This window comes from Neomonachus schauinslandi, chromosome 9 (assembly GCF_002201575.2).
Source record: "Neomonachus schauinslandi chromosome 9, ASM220157v2, whole genome shotgun sequence".
Classification (NCBI taxonomy): Eukaryota; Metazoa; Chordata; class Mammalia; order Carnivora; family Phocidae; genus Neomonachus; species Neomonachus schauinslandi.
In genome coordinates, this window is record NC_058411.1 from 137,282,887 (window position 1) to 137,302,595 (window position 19,709).

General features: G+C 45.7%; 1 protein-coding gene and 1 pseudogene across 1 annotated transcript in view; one reads left to right on the forward strand and one right to left on the reverse strand.

Moving 5' to 3' along the window:
• Positions 1 to 2,817: 2,817 nt before the first annotated feature.
• On the reverse strand, positions 2,818 to 17,775 carry LOC110572194 (annotated as a pseudogene).
• Positions 17,557 to 19,709, forward strand: part of ABHD2 (abhydrolase domain containing 2, acylglycerol lipase) — a 96,643-nt gene continuing 94,490 nt past the window's right edge. Inside the window, exon 1 of the mRNA XM_021680662.2 lies at positions 17,557 to 17,674. The gene's annotated coding sequence lies outside the window, so the exon portion shown is untranslated. The remainder of the gene's footprint in view (positions 17,675 to 19,709) is intronic.

Sequence of the window (19,709 nt, forward strand, 5' to 3'; positions counted from 1 at the left end):
GCATCGCTCCTGCCATAATGTATTGATGGAGGCAGTCATATAGTTGCCCAGGGCCAAGGCGTGGGAGAGTGGCAAGTTTCCAAAAGAACACGTCAACAGGAGTTACTGTGTCCATCTTTGGCAAACACAATCTGCCATGCTTTTGCTTTCTTTTTCTTTAGGTTGCATAATTCACACACAAAGGAGAAAATATAACAGGAATAGTTTAGAACTCTATAATTTTATGTCTCCCTGACCCCCAACCAAAAGCAAGCACTCCCCTAAATTTTGCGTTAATCGTGCTCTTGTTTTCTTTATAATTTTGCCACCCCAAGTTTATTCCTAAATAATATACTCTTCGGCTTTGCCTATTTGCAAATTTGGCAAAAACAGAATCATACAGAGGTCTTCTTGGGTGATATTGCTCATTTGCTTTTGTACCTGGCAGGATGGGCTTAGTTATGCTATGGTTACAAACATCACCAACATCTCAGCGGCTTTACATCTACAAGCACTTACTTCTCACTCATACTACATAGTTGGTGTGGAGTGGCAGCTATTCTGCTCTGGGATCCAGGCTGAAGGAGCAACCTCTGTCTGGAACATGGCTTATCTCAGGGCAGAAGGAAAAGAGAAGATGGTGGGCCAGGGGCTGGCTCTTCAAACTCTGGCTCAGAAGTGACCTGCGTCAGTTCTACTTACGTTCTGTTGGCCGAAGCAAATCACAAGGCTAAGCCTAAAGTCAGTGGGGTTGCAAATATAATCCTTATATAGGTAGGGATCCCAAAGGAAGTAGCCCTGGAGAAACAACAAATATTTTGGATAATAACACAATCTACTCTAGTACTTCCACTGTTCGCAAATATTTGTTTCCCTCTTTTCTGCAAAACAAACTCACTCCTCTCAGGAGACAACTTAAATTCTCATCTAAACATGGCGCCAGACTTTAAGCCCAGCATTTCATGATACATCAGGTCTGGATGTGATTCCTCTGGATCTGGAGATCTAGATCTAAAAGGCCTTATCCATTCCTTTCCATGAACAAAGGAGCAACAGGGATGGAGTAATCCCAATCCATTTAGAAAGGAAAGAATGGGGAACATAGTAGTCACTGGTCTGTGGAAATCTTGAAATTCCCCTGGGCTGCTACCGATCCTGGGTGTAGGGAGTGTTTCTTGATTAGGTCCTAGTCCTGCTCCCAGGGAGAGGGGAGATCCTTAGGCTGTTGTCCTTCATGGCCCTTGGCTCTGACATCTTGGAGGTCCTTCCTGTTCTATATTCTTCCTAAAGAGAGGACTGCGAGGTTTTCCCAACCTGCTTTTTTGTGGAAGATTGTATTAGTATTAAAAACATTAATTGCCCCTCTCTGTGGGTCCCTCACTACTGGAGGCTTTTAAGTGCTCGTCCCATTGATGACAAAGTTGGTAATGTGACTCTCTTGGCCAATGGCATGTGAGCACAAGTGACCAGAGTCACTTCCAAGTAGAAGCTGTATTAGGGTGGCTAAACATCTTGATTTGTCCAGGACTACTCTAATTTTAGGGCTGATGTCTTAGGTCCTAGGAACGCTTAGTCCTGGACAAAATGGGACATTTGGTCATCCTAGCTTTAAGAATCATTCTGTGGTCAACCATTCTCTTTTATCCTTTTCCATGAGGCCAGGAATGTTCTAGTTTTAGAAGTCTCCCATGAGCCTTAGTCACAGAATGAAGAGGAGATGCAGCTGACCTTTATGGACATGTAATGCGAGCAAGAAATAAACCTTTGGGGTTGTGAGCCACTGAGATGTCAGAGTCATTTTTCTGCAGCCTTAGGTGTAACCTAGCTTAAGCTGACTGAGAGAGCATGACACAGTGTTTTTTATATTCACCTATTCATTCATCCATTCACTGTGGATGTCCTGGCAAGCTCTGCCTCATCCTCCCCTCCCTAAGTTTATGCTGAATTTCTCCTTGAAACTCCGGGACTGTTGTGAGTAGGGTTGCCAGAAAAAATTCAGAACACCCAGTTCAATTTGAACTTAAATTGAATTTAAATAATAAACAATAATTTTTTAAGCAATTTTTACCAAATTTAAATTGACCAAATTTACTAAATTTAATTTTTTTTACTAGTAAATACTCTAAATTTAAAATTTTTACTATTTAAAATAATTATAACTAGTATATTCCAAGCAATATTTGGGACATTCTTACACAAAAATTTATTTCCTGTTTCTCTGAGATTCAAATTGTACTGGATGTTCTGTATTTTCACTTGTCAAATCTGGCCAACTTAGGCAACCTTCTGAGGTGCCTTGGAAAAGAATACTCAGAAAATTCCTTCTACAGAGAGGCAACATCATGGAGTGGAATAGTCCCTAAAATTAACTGACCATCAGATTTACCGGGGGTTTCATTTTTTTTTTTTAATTTTTTAAAAAAAAATTTTAAAGATTTTATTTATTCATTTGAGAGAAAGAGATAGCAAGAGAGAGCACAAGCAGGGGGAGAGGGAGAGGTAGGGTCCCCCCCAGCAGGGAGCCCGACACAGGGCTCGATCCCAGGACCCCAGGACCATGACCACCCAGGTGCCCCTACTGGGGGTTTTTAAAGAAGGAACATAGGCATGACCTCAAGCCTAATGAATTTGAACCCTGGGTGGGATACCTAGAGAATTTGTACTTTGTGTGTGTGGTTTTTTAAAAATTCATTTAATTATTTATTTTTAAAGATTTTATTTTTTTTTTAAGTAATTTCTACACCCAATGTGGGGCTTGAACTCATGACCCCGAGATCAAGAGTTACATGCTCTACCGACTGAGCCAGCCAGGCTCCCCTATTTTTTTTTTAAGAGGCTTTAATTCACTTGAATTTTTCTTGGATAAAACTGTGTGGTGGCCACAGGTGGAGCCTGGGTCCTCTGCACGGAGACTCCGGTGTGGGTCTTTACAAGATGTCGGTGAATTCCTGATAGGGAGACTTGGTGAACATTGTCTCTTTCCAGAGGTCAGCGGCGAGAGAGCTGTAGGTCTGGGGAGTGGCACCAGAAGGGGTCTTGGCAAAGCTCCCCAGGGTGGCAGGGCAGCCCGTGGCTGAGGGGTAGCCATCGTCAATACCGGCCATCATCAGTAGCTTCTTGGGCACAGAGATGATGCCAGTGCCCCTGGTATCGGGGATGAGGCTCATCAGCACAGAGCCACAGCAGCTGATCACCTTGCGTGAGCCACGGTGGGGCTTGCCCATCTTGTTCCCCTGGGAGCCTTGCCCACCACACAGGGATGATGGCAAGCTTGGCCACGATGATGGCAGCAGCTACCTCCTTGGAGCACTGAACACCCAGACCAACATAATCTCCGATGGCAACAAACGCCTTGAACCTGGGCCGCTGACCAGCACAAGTCTGCTTCTGCACAGTCTTCGAGACCTCATCCTTGAGGGATGTCCCCGGGAAAGAGTCAGTGATCTCAGATTCCTTGATGGGCAGGAAGAGATCAATCTCCTCCAGGGACCTGATCTTCTTGTCCTTCTTGTCATTGACCCAGCTTGCTGATGGGGAACCGCTCCTGGTCCTCAGCCTTACAGCTCCCAGCTCTGGGCCGAGCCCCACCCCCAGCCAGGGCCCCCCAGCCAGGGCCCCCCCCCCGCCAGGGCCCAAGCACAGCACCAGCGCCTTTGGCCATTTGGTGTTTTCTTGGAGGCAAAGCCGGAATCTGTACCTTTTTTTTTTAAAGTAAGCTCTACGCCCAATGTGGGGCTTGAACTCATGATCCCAAGACCAAGAGTCGCACGCTCTTCCTACTGAGCCAGGCACCTTGAGTATTTGTACTTCAAAACCAAAAGCTCCAGAGTTGATGCTGTTTGTCTGCCACATTTGGGAACTAGAGGTTTAAGGCAATGCTTCTCAAACTCTAATGCATGGATGAAGCACACAGGGGTCTTGCCAAACACAGATTCTGATTCAGGAGGTGTGGGGTGAGGACTGAGGGTCTGCAATTCTAACGGTCCAGAGACCACACCTTGAGAAGCACAGCTCTAGGGGGAGATGTGTAGGCTTCGGAATCAGGCCCACAGGAGTTAAATTCCATCCCAGCAAGTGGGCTGACAGATTCCTTATGTTTGCTCTCCCTCTGACTGTATAATAGAATCACCTGAATGATTTTAAAAAATCAGATGCCAGTGATCAGATTAAACCAGAAAAGCTGGGAGACCCAGAATCACATTTTTACACGTTCCTCAGGTGATTCTGACGTGTAGCCAGGGCGGAGAGTCACTGACACACTTTGAACCATCTCCTCATTCCAACAAGAACACTGTGAGAATTAAGTAAAATAAAGATGTAGGGACACCCGGCTGGCTCAGGTGGAGGAGCACATCACTCTTGATCTCAGGGTTATGAGTTTGAGTTCCATGTTGGGTGTAGAGATCACTTAAAAATAAATAAAAATAAACAACAACAAAAAAACAAGGTGCAAAGGATCTGGCCTGATACAGCCACTCCAGGGGGCTGTGCCAACTACTCCCCTTTTTATCGCTGCTGTCTCTGGGCCTGTCCAAGGCCCACCCTCCCATCCCACCACCACCAAAAATGGCAAACCTCATCTTCTTTGTCATTTTGCTTCTGGACGGTTGCCTCCTCTCACTAGCATCTTTTTTTTTTTTTTTTGATTTTGTTTTTAAGTAATCTCTACACCCAACATGGGGCTCGAACTCACGATCCCGAGATCAAGAGTCACAGGCTCCACACACTGAGCCAGCCAAGCGCCCCTCACTAGTGTCTGAAGTCTGTTTCCTACTGGCTCTTCCCAATGCCTTTTAAAATACTCTGACCACCCCCATCACTCAATCTTGCTGCCATCGTGTTTCCAAGGGGGAAAGGGCTTATTCTGTCTACCCTTGATCCTGTACTTTACCACATAGACACCCAAAGATAAGCAAGAGTGAATAGTCAAACCCAAAGTCCTTTTCTCAGTGACTGTTCTCCTTTAGTTCAACTGAGCAAACATCTTCAATGCCTACTATCACTGGGGTATAAAGATGAGTAAGTCACTATCTTTGACCGCAAGAGGTGGGGTGAAGGGGTAGGAGTGGCTAGGGGCTATTATATAAGTCAATCCTATTGGTGAGATAAGAGCCATGACATAAAGTGTGAACTACATGGGTTCTTGACCTCAGCACCCAACCTTAGCACAGGGCCCTGAGCCTGAATATTTTTTGAATGAATTAATGAATGATTGACTGAATGAATGAACGCCACAGGAAGATGAGGAAAGGCTTTACCCATGAAATGACCCTGTAGCAGAGTCCCAAAGATGAGTCGAGTTTTCCAGGTGAGGTAGTCTATAGGTAGGTATTCCAGATGGAGTCAGAGTTTTGGGAGCAAGAAATAGCATGGCACATTCCAGAAGTGTCGGTGATGTAACTGGTGGACATGGAAGGTGTGAAGCCGAATGGGAGGAGGAAGGCTGGGAGGTAGTTGGAAAGGAGGTAGAGGAGCAGAGAGATGCTGAAGGCCTTCCTGTGCCTCTACGAAGAGTTAGAACGTGGTCACTGGGGAATGGGAAGCTGCTCCTGGGTTTTAGCGAGGGAATCAGGTGAGCAAAGTAGCATTTCAGAAAGACAGCCTGGCAGCAACTGAAGCTACTAGGAGGGGTTGAAACCACTTGGGAGGAGTGTATGGGGGAGAAGAGTAGAGGCCTGAGGACAGACTGCATGGCTGAGTCAGCCGCGGGAAGAAGGGTCTGTAGTGCAGCCTGATGGGGAGGCAGGGGAAAGCAGGGGTGCCTGCCACTAGTCCCAGGCTACCCAGAAGTCAAGTACGGGGGCTGGAAACCAACTGCTAGGTGTGGCAGTGACTGGGGGTCATGGTGACCTGGGCCAGAACTGTGACAGTGGTGCAGTCGGGGGAGAAGCAGTACCTCAGCCATGGGCGCCACAAGAACGTTCCCTCCTCCCTTGGTATCCGTGACCGTGCACCTGAGCTCTCCTCTGTCCATCTTAGTGCAGATACAAACTTAAAAATATGGAACCATGGACATCAATTACTTTGCGGGCACACTGAATGTAAGTTTTCTTCTTTTTAAAAAAAACTTCTTATTTACAGGGTGCCTGGGTGGCTCAGTCGGTGAAGCGTCTGCCTTTGGCTCAGGTCATGATCTCGGGGCCCTGGGATCGAGTCCCACGTCAGACTCCCTGCTCAGTGGGGAGCCTGCTTCTCCCTCTCCCTCTGCCTGCCGCTCCCCCTGCTTGTGCTCTCTCTCTCTCTCTGTCAAATAGGTGAATAAAATCTTTATTTAAAAAAATGTTCAAACATATATGCAAGTAGAGAGAATAGTACAGTGACACCCAGGTAATCACCTCCCACCTTCAACAGTGATCAACTCCTGGCCAATCTGGTTTCATCTCTATACTCACACCCACATTATTTTGAAGCAAATCCCAAATGTCACATCAATTCACTCATAAACATGTCAATATGTACCTCTGAAATATACAGCCATTTAAAAATCATCACAATACAATTAATAGACCTAAAATCAACAATACCTTAATATCTCATCTGAGATGCAATGTGTTCAAAGTCTCTGATGGTTTCATTACTTTTTTTTTCCAGTCTGTCTTAATAAGGATGCTAACAAGTCCCATATGTTGCATTTGGTCAATTTGCCTCTTAAATTTCTTTTAAATGTATAATTTCATGGAATCCCCTCTGCATTTTTCTTTGCATTTTACTCGTTGAAGAGGAAACAGTGCAGCTGTTATCTTGACAGTTCTTTGGTTAAAAGGGTATGTCCTCTAATCATATGGCCTCATTCCCTTCTGCTTTCTTTTGTCTTAGACTTTGTAGTGAAGTATTACCTATCCACAGAAAAGTACATGATCTGTAAGTGTGCGGCTTGGTGAGATTTCATAAATGAACACACCTGTGTAACCACCACCCAGATCAGGAAACAGAACATTACTGGACCCCCTCCTAATGCCCTCTCCTGGTCTCTACTATCCCACAGAGGTGACCTGACTTATTCACACTATAGATTCGTTCTGCCTCAATATAATTAGAATCATGCAACACGGTCTCTGTTGTGACTGGCTTCTTTTGCCCAACATTATGTCCGTGTTGCTGCTTCTAGCTATGGGTTTTTATTTTCACCGTTGTAAAATATTCTATTGAACATGAAGATGCCACAATTTGTGTATCCGTTCTAGTGTTAATGGACATGAGGGCTATTTACAGTCTTAGGCTATTATAAACAGCCCCACCACGAACACTGCCATATGCACGTTTCTTTGGGCGCACACTTGGGAATGAATGTTATGTATGTCCTTGACTGCTTAGGTTTTAATTTGGGCTCTATCGCATACCACCTGTGTGAGCCCATTGGTTCAACTCTCTGGTCTCAGTTTTCTGATCTGTAAAATGAGGGTAATTATCATTAACGCTGTGGCATTACTTCGAGGATTAAATATAAGAAAACATATAAAGTTTTTTAAACCGTGCTTGGCTCTTAGTCAGGGTTAATAAGCATTAGCTCTCATGATTTCCACCTTTCCAGCGGTACCTTCTCAATTTCCCTCACTCCTGCCTGCTAAGAGTTCTGTTCTCCCACATTTAAGGTGACCTGATCTGCTTTTCTCTTTCTCTGGAATTTTCTATTCTCGTAACTTCTGCTATCTTGTGTGTGGGCACCGTTGCGAAGTGTTACACAAAACGTGTGATGGCAAAATTCCTTGTCTACAAATAGAAAGCTCGACCTTTTGCCTACTCTCCAGTCCTACTTTCTTGGTCACAATGCACTATTTGTCCTTTCCCTCGAATAGATCTGTTACCGCCGTCTCAAGAGAGCACATCCTCTTCCATAATAGAATCACCTTGGAATCCTCTCTGACCCTTCCCTTCCCTCCGGGCACCCCAGATTTAATCTGCAGGGAGGTCTTGATGAATCTGGCTGTACCCACACCCACTCTTGTCCTTTTTACTCCCTCTGTCACATTCAGATCTTTATCACTTTCCGTCTGAGCCGGTTCGGTGCCCACCGCTTCTTCCACCTGGCGTCAGTCTCTCCTACTTCTATATTACCCTGAACACTACCTCCAGACTAACTAAAGTACTGCCTCATGATAAATCATCACAACAGGGCGCCTGACTTCTGGAATGGTGGCATGAGTTGCTCCATGAACCTCTCCACAGGGAAACAACAGTAACTGGTGAAAATTAAAAAAAAAAAAAATCAAAACCAAAACCATAACAATTCACAGTCTCTGAAAGCCATCTTAAGAGCACAGAGCAAATTAAGAAATTTTATTCAAGAAAATTCACTAAATCTCGGTGAGAACAGTGAGAGTCAGCGACATTTGAGCCTCAAACCTCTCCTTACCTCTCTCCTGTCCCAGCTCGGCGTGGTGGAAGCTCCACTCTGGGCAGGTGAAGCCAAGAACACAGGGCTCCCTCCTCCCTCGGCTCTCAGTGTCCCCCAGAGAGGCAGGCTGCCAGCATTTCTCATCCCCTCCAGCCTCATGTTGCAAAAGCTCTATTCCAAGCAAGATTGGCTGAGAGGACTGGTGCTCATCGCCTCTACCTTGCTCCCATTCACAGGACATAATCTCTACCCCAGGCATCACAGGTTGAAAATACTGGGGCCTCAATCACCTTTGGCCCCAGCTTGCTCACAGGGTAGATATTCGGGGTGGGGGGAGAGGGGAGGCAAGCCAACAACAGTAGAGTCTATTGCCCTTGTCCAGCACTCTATTCATAAAGCATTGTCGTCGCTCTAAGAGAAGAAGGCCATTGTCCCTGCCCACGCTCCCCATGTTCTGGAGCAGTGGTTTTGCCTAGGAGGAGAAGCAGGCCATAAGAACAGAGAGCTCCAAAGCTCACCCCAAGGAAACTGACTTTATTTGGAATACAGTGTGGGGAACTTCAAGAATAGACTAGTCTCAAAAACAATGGAAATGTTGTTGGTAAACAGCTAAGAGGAGCCTGGGAGCTCCATTTGAGCAAGAAGTTAAACTGCTGACTAGCTAGATGTATACTAGAGAGAACCAGGGAAAGAGACAGTATGGAGAGCCCTCTTGGCTGGAATAAGCCTCGTAGACTACCCCTGGAAAGGGGCCCAGATTTAGTTGGACAAGAGTGTGGAGGAGTTTATGCCCCAGGACAATGTTAAACCCAGTAGAGTAACCAGCCAGCATCTGGGGGAGGCTAACAGCTGGATGTGATACCAAAGGAGGCAGATGGCTTAACAGAGAAATCAGGTAAAGAGACAAAGTCTTGTTGGGTTTTGTTTTGTTTTTCTAGATTTTATTTATTTATTTGAGAGAGAGAGAGCACAAGCAGAGGGAGGGGCAGAAGGAGAAGGAGAAGCAGGCTCCCCACTGAGCTGGGAACCTGACATGGGGATTGATCCCAGGACGCTGAAATCATGACCCAAGCCAAAGTTGGACACTTAACCGACTGAGCCACCCAGGCGCCCCAAGAGACAAAGTCTTGTTAAGACCACTGTCATCCCAGAGACTGGGCACATATCCAAGGCTGTACCCTCTGAGGAGTGACATCAGAGTGCACACTATGAGGGAATTGATTTCACTACAACAGTCAAGCCAAGTCACTGAACAAGTAAGCAAGCAAACAACAACAACAAGCCCCAGAGTAGGGAGGAATCTTTATCCAAAGTTACTTAAAATATCCAGTTTTCAAAGAATACTATGATACATGCCAGGACACAGGAATGTATGACCCATTATACAAGAAAAAAATCAGGTATCAGAAACCGCCTTTGTGAGGGTTCAGATGTCAGACTTAGCAGACAAAGACTTCAAAGCAATTGTTATAAATATGGTCAAAGAAATAGAGGAAACCTTGTTTATTTTTTTTTAAAGATTTTATTTATTTATTTGAGAGAGAGAGAATGAGAGACAGAGAGCATGAGAGGGAGGAGGGTCAGAGGGAGAAGCAGACCCCCCGCTGAGCAGGGAGCCCGATGCGGGACTCGATCCCGGGACTCCAGGATCATGACCTGAGCCGAAGGCAGTTGCCCAACCAACTGAGCCACCCAGGCGCCCCAAAGAAGCATTTGTTCTTTTTTTTTTTTAAAGATTTTATTTATTTATTTGACAGAGAGAGAGATAGCGAGAGCAGGAACACAAGCAGGGGGAGTGGGAGAGGGAGAAGCAGGCTTCCCGCCGAGCAGGGAGCCCAATGTGGGACTCGATCCCAGAGGAAACCTTGTTTAAAGAAGTAAAGAGGGCGCCTGGGTGGCTCAGTTGGTTAAGCCACTGCCTTCGGCTCAGGTCATGATCCTGGAGTCCCGGGATCGAGTCCCGCATCGGGCTCCCTGCTCGGCAGGGAGTCTGCTTCTCCCTCTGACCCTCCTCCCTCTCATGCTCTCTGTCTCTCATTCTCTCTGTCTCAAATAAATAAAAAAAATCTTTAAAAAAAAAAAAAAAAAAAAAAAAAAAAAAAAAAAGAAGTAAAGAGAGGTCTAATGACAGTGTCTCATTAAGGAGAGAATCTCAGTAAAGAGAATTTATAAAAGAACCAATGGAAATTCTGGAGTCAGAAAGTTCAATAACTGAAATGAAAAATTCTTTAAAGGACCCAGAGGGGCAACACAACCTTGAAAAAAGAGAACAAAGTTGGAGGACTCACACTTACCAATTTTTAAAATCTTACCGCAAAAGCTACAGTAATCATGAGAGTGTAATACTGACCTAATGAGAGACATATAGATCAGAGAACTAGAACTGAGAGCCCAGAAGCAAACCCATACATCTCTGGCCAACTGATTTTTGACAAGTGTGACATTCAATAGGAAAAGAAGTGTTTTTCAGTAAATGGTGCTGGACAAACTGGACACTCACATGCACAAGAATGAAGTTGGGCTTCTTCCTCACATGACACAAAAATTAAGTCAAAAGAGATCAGAGACCTAAACGTAAGAGCTAAAACTAGAAAACCCTTAGAAGAAAATACAGGAGTAAATCCTCATGGATCTTGGATTAGGAAAAGCTTTCTTCAGTATGACAACAGAAGCACAAAGAGAAATAGGTAAACTGAACTTCATCAAAATTAAAACTTCAGTGTTTCCAAGGACACCATTAAGAATATGAAAAGACACCTCACAGAATGGGAGCAAGTATCTGCAAATCATGTATCTGATAAAGGACTTGTACCTAGAATATATAAAGAACACTTACAACTCAATTAAAAAGAAAGGAATAAAATATGGATACATGTTACAATGCGGATGAACCTTAAAAACATTATTTTAAGGGGAAAGAAGCCAGTCATAAAAAGACCACATACTGTATGAGTCCATCTACATGACATGTCCAGAATAGGCAAGCCTATCAAGACAGAAAGTAGATGACTGAGTTGTCTAGAGCTGGAGGGCTTGTGTTTGGGGGAAATGGGGAGTGACTTCTAGTGGACAAGGGGACTCTTTTTAGGGTGATAAAAATGTTTTAAAATCGATTGTGGTGATAGTTGCACACTCTGTAAATATATGAAAACCTGTTGAATTGTATACTTTAAATAGGTAAATTACATGTGAATTATATCCCAATAAAACTGTTAAAAAAAATAGTAATAGCAATAGTTATCACTCATAGAGTACAAACAATATACTGAATACTGTAATTAAGCATTTCATGCACATTATGTCATTTTCCAACATTATGAGATGGGCATTATTTTCTTTATTCTATAAATGAAGAAATCGAGACTCATAAAGTCTTAGTTCACTTCCCTGAGAGAACACAACCAATAAATGCCACAGGCTGAATTTAAATTCAGATATTTCCACTTCTAAAGCACATGTTCTTCAATTCCTTCTTATGGCTTAGAAGAAGATAAATCTAACTCCTTTCCATTTCATTCAACAAATGTTACCATCTACTGTGAGCTAGGCCTCATGTTTTTGAAAGCAGGTTGAGATGTATCACAGGTGATCTTGAGAAAAAGCTTAACGTTTCTTATTGTGGTAGAATATACAAAATATAAAGTTTACCCTCTTACCCACTTTTAAATGTACAATCAGTGATATTAAGCACATTCATATCATTGTACAACCATCACCACCCTCCAACGCCAGAACTTTTTCATCCTGCAAAACAGAAACTCTGTACCCTTCACATAACAACCCATTACCCCCCATCCCAGTCCCTGGTAGCCACTATTCTATTTTCTGTCCCCATGAATGTGACTCTCCTAGGTTCCTCCTATAAGTGGAATCATGCAACATTTGTCCTTTTGTGACTGGCTTATTTCACTTAGCGTAATGTCTTCAAGGTTCACTCATGGTAGAGCATGGGTCAGAATTTTCTTCCTTTTGAAGGTTGGACAATATTCCATAATATGCCTATGTTACACTTTGTTTATCCATTCATCCGTCAAAGGACAGTTGGGTTGTTTGCACCTTTTGGCTATTGTGGATAATGCTGCCGTGAATGTGGGTGTACAAATATCTGTTTGAATCAAGTAGCACAGGGAAGAACATTTTAAAGTTTAATAGTTGTGACATTATTTTCATGTAAAGTAGAATAAAATATAACCAGCACATCAAGCCTATAATATCACAGACATTATTGCTCAGGTGTTCAGGGTTTCTCACCTCAGCACTACTGACATTTGGGGCTAGATGACTCTTCGTTGGGGGGGGCTGTCCTGTCCAGCAACACCCCTGGCCTCTACCCACTAAATGCTAGCAGCACTCTCTTTAGTTGTGACAACCAAAAAACACCTCCAGATATTGCCAATGTCCCGGGTTGGGGGTGAACTTGCCCCCAGTTGAGAACCACTGATTTAGTATGAGGCAGAAGAAGGTATGTAATTTAAAAAGTGGGTGAGTTTAATGAAACTATTAATAATAACCAGGTAATAAAGAGATAGGTTCAAAATTATGCAGGTGATATGCAGATGCCTGGAGCACGCTATATACTGTGCTAGGAAGTCCAAATACTCAGGCAGCTGAGATGAGGCCATGAACTCAGATGAAGGCATTAACTGCCATCTATCACGAGCCCTATCTACCTTTTCATCTTCTCTCCTGCCGATTCTCCACTTGGACTCTTCTCCAGATGAAACAACTTGTATTTTTTTTTTTTTAAGATTTTATTTATTTGACAGAGAGAGACACAGCGAGAGAGGGAACACAAGCAGGGGGAGTGGGGGAGAGAGAGAAGCAGGCTTCCCGCAGAGCAGGGAGCCCGATGCGGGGCTCGATCCCAGGACCCTGGGATCATGACCTGAGCCGAAGTCAGACGCTTAACGACTGAGCCACCCAGGCGCCCCGAAACAACTTGTATTTTTCCACTTAAAGGCCTCTGTTTCTGTTGTCCTCACCTGCTGGGAATGCCATCTCATCCCCACCCCAACTTCAAGGCCCAGTTCAAATCTCCAAGAATCTAAAACAGGAGAAATTGTTCCTTCCGCTGCATAATTGTTCACAATGTTGATTGTGCTCTATTGCTTACTGCTCAGTCTTTTTGGTATCTCTTCAAGTATTTGTCCTATATTGAGATGGGACTTTGGCTTATTGTTCTGTCTATCTCATTCGTACTCCATGTCCTGTGCAGTAAAAATATTTACTCTCTTGTTAATTAATTCCATATATGGAAAAATAAAATAGAGATCTCTCGTAGGATGTAAACAGCTTTAAAATAGCTCAATAACATGAAATTATGCAGGAAAGAGTGTGTGATGCACTTATTTAATGTGTCAGTTTTATTGACTCCTTTTGAGTTGATAGCATGAGGAACTCAATTTTTATTACTGTAATTAAGGATGACGTCAAGAAGAGGAATGCATGGTGACTAAGAAGTCATCTTTAGCCAAACACCTGTCTGATACTCTGTATCTGATTATAAGGCTGGAACAGCTTTTTACCCGTGTGTGTGTGAGTGCGTTTTACGAGCATTTTCAATGCTAGGTCCTATGTATGTAAGTACTACCATATCATTTATCATCCAAACTGAGACCATTTGAGATGAAAGGGGGTCACTATTAAAAATTTTCCAGGGCAAGAGGCATAACCCAAGACTCTCCTGGGCATAAAATCACCCTATGCATTTTTTATAGACAACTTCACATGTAGGTTTAAGAAAGCAGCCTAAAACATAAACTTGCTATTCAGCACTGTTTTAAATAGCCAGTGGGAAGCTTTTTCCAATAACAAAACAAGCCAAACCCTTGAATTTCATCATAGTTTGTCCTCATGCAATTACTGCGTACTGGGACTTAGAACTTCAAACAAATTTCATCTCCATTATCAATGAGCAGCTAGCCAGGAAGTCTGGCCATGGAGAACTCTGACCTCCCTTCCTAGACTTCACACAGGCAGCACTGGGTATGAAAAGAATGTAGCAATCTTTGACTCCTGAGAGCTGGTGCTCTCAGGCCCTCTGAAAAATTTCATGAGCATCCAGGCTGCAGTTTTTAGCACTGTTTTTTTCAGCCACATCCTTTTGACTTCCCTCTCACTGATTATGGTGATGAGGTCTAGTCTCAAAAACCTTAACTCAGTCCTGGGAACCCTCTTTTGGTAAGGATATTCTAAAGGAAAAGTTTCACCAGCTGGTAGATATTGCTAGTAAGAAAATCCTGCCGGTGGGGCATCTGGGTAGCTCAGTTGGTTGAGCGTCTGACTCTCGGTTTTGGCCCACGTCATGATCTTGGGGTTGTGGGATTGAGCCCCACGTCTGCTCCACACTCAGTGGGGAGTCTTCTTGAGATTCTCTCTCTCCCTCTCCCCCCACTTGTACGTGCATGCTCACATACACTCACACTCTCAAATTAGTAAATAAATCTTTTAAAAAATAATAATCCTGGGTGCCTGGGTGGTTCAGTTGGTTGAGCGTCTGACTCTTGATTTCAGCTCAGGTCATGATCTCAGTCAGGGTTGTGAGATCGAGCCCCACCTTGGGCTCTGTGTTCAGCTCAGAGTCTGCTTGAGATTCTCTCATTTTCCTTCTGTCCTTCTTCCCACTCACGTGCTCTCTCTCTCTGACATAAATAAAACCTTAAAAAAAAAATAATCCTGCCTGTGTTGGAGGAATGGATAAATGGGAACTTTCCGTACTTTCTACCCAATGTTGCTGTGAATCTGAAACTATTTATTTGTTTATTTATTTAATTTTATTTACTTAATCTCTACACCCAATGTGGGGCTCGAACACACAACCCCAAGATCAAGAATTGCATGCTCTTCCAACTGAGCCAGCCAGCGCCCCGAATCTAAAACTATTTAAAAAAATAAAGTGTATATGAAAACAAACCCTGAATTCTGTGGTCTCCACTTCTGAGGGACTTAAAAAATTATCACCTTAGAGAAAGGTTCTTAAGTGGGCTCATTCTGTGCATTTTTGTTCTTTAGAGGGAGGGGCATAGAGAGAGCAAGAGAGAATTTTAAGCAGGCTCCATGCCCAGCCCAGAGCCAGACCTCACGACCCTGAGATCATGACCTGAGCCATAATCAGGAATCCGAAGCTTAACTAACTGAGCCACCCAGGTGCCCCGCCACCCCCCTGTGCATCTTTCTGAGCCATTGTGATGCAATTGTGTTTTAGAATTCCTGAACTGGATGGATGTCCCTTTCTGGAACTCTTGGCTGAAGCTGTGCCCCTGACGTAGGGGAAAAAATCCATCCAGTAGAGCAATCTACTCCTAACAGCTGCTTTCTGTGGCTCTGAATCAAGCCGGAGAAATCTTCCCGGATCTCAGGAGCCACTTGAATGCCTTGCCAGACCTAACGAGACATCTCAGTCTCCTTTAGCAAACACAAGCAGGAGCAGACCTGTATTGGGCCAGTTTCCCCAGTACGTGTGCAGACATGGCATGACCACCAAGCAGTACTATTTAAAGACACGAGAACTTGGAAAATGAAGCAGAAACAAGTGTGCCTTCATGTGCGTGTGTGTGTGCCCGAGCACCACACACACACACAACTGGCAACAGATCTAAAGCTCTTTTCTGGTAGCCCAAGCTGTGTTAATGCAAGAGTCAGAACCCTGGGGGTCCTACTGAAGCCTGGGTTTTTCTTTTCCAAGCTGGAAGAGAATATAGAGGAATAAATTAGTACTGACGTGTGACTTTTTTTTTTTTTTTTTTTAGGTAAGGTGGCAACTGACTGAAAAATACAGCATTGGCAAAGGATTCTTTCTTCTCCTTCACCCTGGAACACCGTGGGTGTGGGTTCTCTCAAAGGCAGACCCAAAGGGTCTGAGGCTAAATTCAGGCCAAAGAGGTTAGTTCTGTTCACACTCTAGGACTTCCACGCCTTCAGAATGGGGACTGGGCTTCAGGAGTCCTGAAAGATTTTATGCAGTGGTTTCTGGCTCAGTGCTGATCACTCTTCTATGGGTTATTTGGTCATCCTCCATGAAACTTGAGCCACTGGACACTTGGAAGGCTGAGCAGGAGGAGGAAAGTTCCATTTTTCCTTGTCATAGTCCTGAAATGTTCTGGAAAAAATGTAACATTGCTATGAATACCACTTCCCTTCTCTCACTAAATGCTCCTCTCCCATCTCATCCCGTGCTCTCTCTCTTCCAGCCCTACCATGCTCTGGTAGGGTGGCCTTGTCCATCCTTAAAAGGGGTTGCATTTCAAGTCAAGTGTTCTATTCTTGGTAAAGCACATGCCACTGCAAAAGCAGTTTCAGACTCATAGAATTTTAGAACTGGGCCGAGTTCCATGGACTCATGGAGGTGAACGGGTGGGGAACCGGTCTTGATTACATGCCTGCTGAGTGCTTACCACGTTTATTTAAATCTCCTTGTCAACTACTATTGTTACTGCCAGTTGCCAAAGAAATCAGGGTGCATGCAGAAAGGTTAAGTGACTTCCTCAAGACCACGCAACCAGTCTTGAGTCAACAGCAGGTCTGACTCACAGGCTACTTTCCTCCAGCTGCCTCCCACTGGGCTAGGGTCATCTTGAGAGCTGGAAGGGCAGTGGGACAGTGACAGGTGGTCCACACTGCCCGGCATGTCCCCATCACCCTAACCCAGCTGGAAGGAGCCAGAGGCTGTTTTCTCCACATCCTTTCCTCTCCATGCGGCTCGGTGACTCACTCTCCCCCCTCCTCTCTCCCGGTCACGACCGGTGAAGTGCGCTGTATTCTGGGCTACGGGTGAGTTAGTGGGTCGGCCTGGAGCCGGCAGACTCCGCAGCTGACCTACCTAGTGGGCCACCTTTCTCTCAACTTCACAAGACACCTGACCTTACCCAGCCCCCCAAACAAGCTCGCAGTCACAATTACCTCCCTCTCCGCACCCCGCCCCCATCAACATCAAACATGACCCATCCTTTAGCCCCCACCCTTTTCCCCGCCCCCTCCGGGCCGGCCTTATCCAATAGCGTCTCAGCCCACGGGCTAAAGACGTCAAAGCTAACCAATTGTGGAGGGCTTCTTCGCCGACGGTTTCGCCTCCACTCTGAGGAGCAGCTCCACTGACCAATGAGCTACCCGCCGGGTGCAATGAGCTCGCGGGGCTCGTAGAGCAACGGCTGGGCCGCCCAATGAGCGGGCGGGTTCCGTGTCAGGGGCGTGGCAGAAACGGTCGTCAGGGGCGTGGCGGCAGTTGCTTGGGCGGGGCCGGTAGCGGCGGGAGCTGCACTGGCCAGGGGTTCCGGCTGCATTTCCATGAGCGCCGCCGGCAGCCGCGGAGCTGCAGGAACCCGGCTGGGAGCAAGCGGGGCCGCGGTAGTCAACCACGCGCAGGTAAAGCCACGGCTGAGCGAACTCCGCTAAGCCGGGATCGCGCCCGGTATCCGTCGGGCCAAACCCCTAAGCCCCGAGGTCCCCGTCGTGGCTCGGCCCATCGCGCCGCTGCCTGTGCCTGTGATCCTCCCGGGCCTGTCACCTGGCGCCGCAGGGGTCCCGAGGGCCGGCTCGCCCAGTGGCGGGGAGGGAGGCAGCCTAGACCGCAGCGGGTGGGGTACGCCTTTCTGAAAGCCCTTTGTCCCCTCCTACCTCGGGTACCGAGGATGGGGACATCCCTGACTGCGGCCTCCCTGCCGGCCATCCCTCCATCGGTGCTCACTCTTGGGACCTCTGGGGTCTGGGGAAGGGGTCTGCCGACCCAGGCCTGGTGCTAGAGGTCTGGGATCCGCACCTGGAAGGAGAGGGCCGAGGGGCCTGATACAGCTCCGGGTATCCGGGGGCCCTCTGCGTTTCAGGGCTCCGGGGCGCACCAAGGACCCATGGGTTCAAGCTGTAAGGAGGCAGCTTTTGACCCAGTCGGAGACGCGCTTATTGAGCTTGGCCCCACGCCAAGCACTGTTCTAGGCGCTTCGTGGGCTTTACCCACAGAGAGCTGTCCAGCAGTGCAAGCCGCTGTGCCTCGACCTTGGAAGTGTCCAGGCAGAGGCCAGATGACAGCCACCTGTCAGGGATGCTTAGAAAAGCCTCTCAAAGGAGGGCTGCATGACCCACCTGTAAGGCCCTTCTCCACTCACAGATGCACTCTGGGTGACCTTTAATGCCTAGCTTGAGAAGGCTATTTCTGGGGGTCTGTTAGTTGGGAACTGGGTGTTGAATTCACCATAATGAATTTTGTGGTCTCAACTCTGAAGAGTGGGTGTCAGCAAAGAGAATGGAGTATACCAAGAAGATAAGGTTTATTTAGCCATCATGAAACTCTGTAATTAGAACTACCCTGGACTGCATTTCTTGATCTCCCCCAATTCCTCTCTTTTGGTTGCCCCCCTCCTCCAGTGGGTCAGTTTCACCTGCATCCCAGTAACCACATCCAAGGGCAGGTTCCAAGAACAGGCTCAAGAGACCGGGCCTTGGACACTGTAGGTTTGGCACAGTTAATGTGCTCTGCGTCCAGAACTTTTCCAGGGCCGTTTCATTACAACCGCATTAAGTCGAGTCCAAAGGAGAAATCATACAGTACCCCTTTCATTACTCCCTGTCATTTGCCTGAATGGAGAGGACATAGTAATCTTCTGAAGGTCAGGAGGCAGAGAAAGAACCTGAACATAATTTGTTGCTTGTTTCAGGATGAATTAATCTTTGAATAACCAGTTAGAAAGCAGACCAGGTCATAGACTGTGGATGGTCAGCATGGACTTGGGGGCGTTTTAGAGCTGACGATCCCTTAGTTAGAGGTCACCTAATCTGTCTTTTCAATGCACAGGTGAGGAAACTAAGGCCCGCAGAGGTCACAGGGCTGACTGGTCATTGCAGAGCCATGACTAAGGGATGGTCTGTTGACCCTGGAGTTAGCCAGTGCATGACTTGTATTTTACTTGCACTCTCGGTCTATAAATTCTAGAGGGGTCCGGAGAGTTTAGGGCACAGATTTTGGTGTGAGTGCCCGGATTGGAATCCTAGCCTTACTTCTTACAAGCTGTAACCTTGGGCAAGTTAGCTAACCTCTCCATGCATCTGTTTGCTCATCTGTCAAACAGGAATAATGGTGGTACTTAGATTGGAAGGTTGTTTTGAGGATTACATGAGTTACTATATCTGAAGCATTTAGAACGGTGCCTGGCACATAGTAACCACTATCGATTTGCGAAATACGATGTTCTGTTGCCTTTTTATGCCTTTTTTTTTTTCCATATCTACCACGCAGTATTTTCTATCAGGAACTAATTTTTTTTCCTGTCTCCTGCCCCCAATTCATTAACCATATTCCAGATTTCATTGTCGCATAAACGTCTGTGGGGTTTTTTCTAAGTCACACTGCATTTTTAAAAAAATCGTATCATTCATTTTCTCTGTTAGTCCTCTCCTTGTAATTACA